The sequence below is a fragment of the Bombina bombina genome, chromosome 2 (genome assembly GCF_027579735.1).
Source record: "Bombina bombina isolate aBomBom1 chromosome 2, aBomBom1.pri, whole genome shotgun sequence".
NCBI lineage: Eukaryota > Metazoa > Chordata > Amphibia > Anura > Bombinatoridae > Bombina > Bombina bombina.
The window spans coordinates 84,796,558-84,803,020 of NC_069500.1; positions in this window are offsets into that span (position 1 = coordinate 84,796,558).

The window sequence follows — 6,463 nt, forward strand, 5'->3', positions numbered from 1 at the left end:
TTAAAAACAGTTAAACACTTTGAGGTATCTAACAGACCTTACCTGTTTCACTTCACTCACTGGCGGTGGTGGATTTATGGAATAAACTTCCAATGCGGCGCCAGATTACGTGTGGCTTGTTAACAGTGACACGCAAATGAAAAGGGTGTTTGTGCGCGTTAGATTTACCACTCATATTACAAGGTGAAAGTAGACGCAAACGATTGAGCGCAATCATGATTTGCGCTTAAATGATTACTGCATCCTCAGAGCTCTGGCTAACTGTCTTGCTAAACAATAAAGTTACACAAAACGCTTTAAAATACATTACAAAGTAAAGTAATAACACTATTTCATTAAAATTATTCGAAAAATTGCACAACAAATGATATAGGCTGAAAGATATGAGGTCTCAGGTGTTAGAAAAAAAGTCAGGCAAAGGGCTTTATATAGAGATACATACATACACACATCTAAATATATATATATATGTTTATGTGTGTACATGTGTATTTATTTGTGTATATATGTATTTACTGCATATATACACATATAAACACATAAATACATATATATATACAGTATATATATATATATATATATATATATATATATATATATATATATATATAATTAGCACGTGTTCCAGCACTCCAGCTTCAAACAATAATGAAGTACCTGGGTGCAATCCTCAATGGAATGTAGATAAAAGCTAGGAAAGGGAGGGCACTCTCAGAATTTGTATACATCAAAGTTAATTTATTGTTTGTAACAATAACGTTAGAAAGTCATAAGGATAGGTCGACGTTTCGGCTTACATAGAAGCCTTCATCAAGACAAATGAACAACTCATATTGGCGACTTACAGCCGCACACAACACCACCGGCAGAGTAGAATGAGTTGTTCATTTGTCTTGATGTAGGCTTCTATGTAAGTATATGTATATATATCTGTATATATCTATACTTATATATAATCTTATATATCTATCTATCTGTTTACTTTCAACTTGTAACACAAGCTCTACTCCAGTGTTTTTCAACCAGTGTGCCGTGAGAGATCCTCAGGTGTGCCACGGCAGACTGACAACAGTGTGATATATTTTTTAAACTTTGCTTGTTTTTTACTCCCAGTGCAGGGGTAGTTTGTAGGAGGCATGGCATAACAGCACAATACATACAGTAGGTGTGTGTTTGTGTGTATGTGTATATATATATGCTGTATTAGGCTACAATGTGTGATTTTTTTTTTACATTTTGGGATGGTGGTGTGCCACAGGATTTTTTAATGTAAAAAAGTGTGCCACGGCAAAAAAAAGGTTAAAAATCACTGCTCTACTCGATGCACGCAAGAAGCTTACTTCTAGCGGCGTTAGCGCTTGAGCGGGAGCATTAAATACCGCTCCACTTGTAATCCAGCCCAGAGTTGGTAAACACAGGGACTGTAAACAAATGAAAAAATGCCTGGGACACACAGAAGACTTTCCTTAAAAAAACAGTAACATGTAATATGGATAGACTTTGTGGGCCATTTGGTTTTTTATCTACCGTCAAATTCTATGTTTCTATGTATGAGGGCTGAATGTAGACCACAGTATAAGAATATGTTTAATCAAGCGTTATCACTGGTACAGGCAGTGGTTATTGCTAGACAAGGTAATTGCTATTATTACTATGTGCTAATGTATTTTATGGTGCTAAAGCATTACGTGCATGAAGACACAGTAATATTTGCAAACAGAAAATTACATTTACAATATAGAATTAGTGGGCCTTGCCTGTGAGCTGGGATCTGATGCATAACACATTTACACAAAGCGATCTTCAGAACAAGAGAGGTTAGACTCAGGAGTTTTCAACCTTAAAGAAACATTACACACTTTGAGATGGTAATATTAAAGGATAAACTGTATAAATAAAAAAAAACCCTCTGCAATATACTTAATAATTTATTATTTATTTTGTCCTCTTTTCCTGTAATTTCATTCTGAAGTTGTGAGCTTTTCAGTTCCTGTTAGAAATGGAAATGCAGAACACTGTTATATTTCCTACACCCATTGGCTGCACACTCTAGTGACCTATTTATAACTGTCCCTAATTGGCCACAGCAGAGAAGGTAACCTAAGTTACAACATGGCAGCTCCTATTGTTTTATAGACATTAAACTTATTTTACTAATATTTAAACAGCTAATGAAACTTTACAAAATGTATCTGCATGTTATTCTCAGACTACTCTTTTCTTTGAATGCATCATTCTATATTGCATTTTAGTGTTTAATGTCCCTTTAAATAACCCGTTGAGTGCTAAGCATTTTCCCACGTGGGGGCTAAGCTGGATTTTAGGGGTTTTTATTTTTTTATTTTTTAAATATTTTTTTTTTACTTTTTCTTTCAGATCCCCAAGACTTATACTGTTGGAAAGGTTAGGCGATTACCTTTCCAACGATGGGTCTTGGGGGTCTGTAACTGCTTAGATGCCTGAGACACATGCATCTAAGCAGCATGCCCCATTTCCCTATACTGTCTATTGTGAATTTTAAATCACAACGCAAAACATGAAGACCCGGCGATGCCTGTCACTATGCAGGCTCGGGGTAGGAGATGGTGGAAGCCTCCAGATCTCCCTCAAGGTGGGAGAGTGCTAGCGACGGCTACGTGTGACTAGATGATCAGGATTGAAACACTAAGGCCCCCACAAAGGTCTTGCGGACCTGATCCGACAGTGCTCTCCGTATTCAGCATTGTGAGCTGCTGGTGTAACGCCGCCCCCTGCAGACTCGCGGCCGCTAGCAGGGAGGTGTCAATCAACCCGATCGTACTCGATCTGGTTGAATTGCGGCGATTCGTGTCCGCCTACTCGGAGCAGGCGGACAGGGTTATGGAGCAGCGACTCCATAACTCGCCAGAAACACGGGCCATCAAGCTCCTTTCGGAGCTTGATAGATAGGCCCCAAAGCCTGCTCAGAAAGCTTGTATTGGTTTATATTGTTTCAGTGAAGATTAGAAATGAGCATTCAGGCTTTACTGATTCGTCTAGTTCTTTGATATATAAACAGTCGAATACATTGTTAGACAAAAGGGACAAAAATTGAATGATTGCTTGACAAAATCAATTTGTGTTTTCTACATGCCTTTTGGCGACAAAAAAGTGCAGGAATGGGGGGTGGGGGCGGGATTGCATTGTTTGGTCAATGAGCTTCTTTGTTTGTAATGATGTACTGGGGATCTGACCATTTATTTGTCCATCGTCCCCTGACCGATCCTGCAATAGTATTACTAATGACTGGTGTTAGGGAAAGCTGGTCAGGAACTAAATGCTGCAAATAAATCATACAAGAGTTGTATATTTTTTTAACATTGGAAAATAGGTTATTTTAATTGTTCAAATGCTATAATGTAATTTTTTTCTAATATCAATTTTCTGTATTAGCTGTTCCCATTGGATATAACGGTAACAAATCTAAATCCAAAATTCATCTGAATCGAAAAAAATATTTTGGATGTAACAGATGTATCGCCCGCGCACATGTCTAGTCTTGATATTGAAAATAGTGCCCTAGTTTTGAGGCAAGTTTGGACGTGAATCGGCAGGTTCACCTGATTTTGAATAGGCACCTTAATTTGTGTCATACAAGCCACTGCTGACTCTCAGGTGTGGTGTTTGAATACTGGTGCACGGGGTAACTTACAGAATATGTGCTTATGCTGCTAAAAAAAAACTGTAAAAACGTTTACTAGAAGTATTTTTGCAAATAAAAGTATATTCTTCTGCTTCTATTTATGCACATTTAAATTTTGACCTTTCAACCCATTTAATAGTTATGAAGAGGATTACTAAATCATTTAAGTGCACCCCTAGATATCTTATTTAGAATCACATGTACTAATAAAAATAAGAAACCATGTAAAACACTTTTCAATCACTTTTAAAGTTTTAAACATAACTTATACTCTCTGTGTAAACCCATAGGGCCAGATTACAAGTGGAGCGTTAGCTGCTTTTTGCACGCGTCGGGTTGCCCTCATATTATGAGTTGAAAGTAAAGTTTTTGTTTGCGCGCTAACCCTACGAGCACAAAAAGCCAAATTTAGAATATTGCACGCCCAATAATCTATTCCCCCATAGAAGTAAATGGAGCAAAAAAGTAGAAAAAACACCCTACTCATGCACAAACCCGATCGCATATTCTCATGTGCGCTAACCTGACATGAAAATATGAATATTTCACATTCCAAAGTTGTTCACATAGCAGAAAAAGTTCTATTTATTTATGATTACACATTTTTATATCTAATGTTTTGGTACAATATATATTTATACCTCTATATATATATATATATATATATATATATATATATATATATATATATATATATATATATATATATATACACAAAATATATATAGGTATAGATATATAAAGATATACCGGTATATAGGAATAACTATTTATAAATATTATGTGAAGAACATAGGAATGTGAAATATTTACAGTAAATACATAATTTAACGCCTTAATTACCCTTAATGACAATGGCTATTTTTACATTTCTGCAGTGTTTGCGTTTAGCTGTAATTTTCCTCTTACTCGTTTACTGTACCCACACATATTATATACCGTTTTTCTCGTCATTAAATGGACTTTCTAAAGATACCATTATTTTCATCATATCTTATAATTTACTAAAAAAAAATGATAAAATATGAGGAAAAAATGGAAAAAAACACACTTTTTCTAACTTTGACCCCCAAAATCTGTTACACATCTACAATCACCAAAAAACACCCATGCTAAATAGCTTATAAATTTTGTCCTGAGTTTAGAAATACCCAATGTTTACATGTTCTTTGCTTTTTTTGCAATTTATGGGGCAATAAATACAAGTAGCACTTTGCTATTTCCAAACCACTTTTTTTCAAAATTAGCGCTAGTTACTTTGGAACCCTGATATCTGTCAGGAATACCTGAATATCCCTTGACATGTATATATTTTGTTTTAGAAGACATCCCAAAGTATTGATCTAGGCCCATTTTGGTATATTTCATGCCACCATTTCACCGCCAAATGCGAAAAAATGTTCACTTTTTCACAAATTTTGTCACAAACTTTAGGTTTCCCACTGAAATTATTTACAAACAGCTTCTGCAATTATGGCACAAATGGTTGTAAATGCTTCTCTGGGATCCAGTGTTAATTTCGTCGACTAAAACTAGACTAAAATGACTATAAAACTAAAGAAATTCGAATGACTAAAATACGACTAAAACTAAAATGACATTTTAGTCAAAAGACTATGACTAAAACTAAATCAAAATGACATTTTAGTCAAAAGACTATGACTAAAACTAAATCAAAATGACATTTTAGTCAAAAGACTATGACTAAAACTAAATCAAAATTTGCTGACAAAAACATTTTATGCAAGTTTATGCAAGTTGTTATAATCAATCCATATTCAATTACTGCTCTTTTGTAAAATTTACGAAACTTCATTTTATTACATTTTAAGATAAAGACATGTTATATACCACAACAGTTAAATCTGTTAAATCTGTATTGCATGTTCAAACCTTAATACCATAAAAGAAAACAGGTTAATAAACCTTTACTCCAGGAGTTTATAATAAGTTTGGAAGTTTTAGAGCAGTGCTAATATCGTTGCCGAAACGTTTTTGAATCTGTGAACAATCAATTGATTCTTCCTATAGAAATAAGCATAACCCAGAAGTATGGGTTTAAGTTATGCTGTGCCTGTGCTCTCTGCAGAAACTTTTTGTTGTGTTGAGTTTCTTGATACTTGTTTTAATTAGTAACAGAGAACTGTTAAAGTTTTTATATTGGGTAATATGTTCAATACAGCCAATACAGTTTTTTTTTTTATATTTTAAAGTTGCACTTCTGTTTGTTTATGAAACTTGGTTTTATTTAATTGTAAGTTTAATAAAGATGTTACATATCACAACGGCTAAATCTGTGTCTATATTGCATGTTTAAACCTTAATACCATAAATATTAACAGGTGTTATGTTTACTCCTGGAGTATGTAATCAGTTTGCAAATGATAGAGAAATGCTTAAATAATGCATTACACTTTATCGAAACCCCTTAGATTTTAGTTGACTAAAATCTACTGGAGATTTAGTCGACTAAAATGTATTGGAGATTCAGTCGACTAAAACTAGACTAAAACTAAAACAATTCAGATGACTAAAATATGACTAAAACTAAAATGGCATTTTAGTCAAAAGACTAAAACTAAGACTAAATTGAAACTTGCCGTCAAAATTAACACTGCTGGGATCCCCTTTTTCAGAAATAACAGACTTATATGGCTTTGTGGTTGCTTTTTGGTAATTAGAAGGCCGCTAAATGCCGCTGCGCACCACACATGTTTTGTGCCCAGGAGTGAAGGGGTTAATTAGGGAGCTTGTAGGGAGCTTGCAGGGTTAATTTTAGAGATCAGCCTCCCACCTGACACA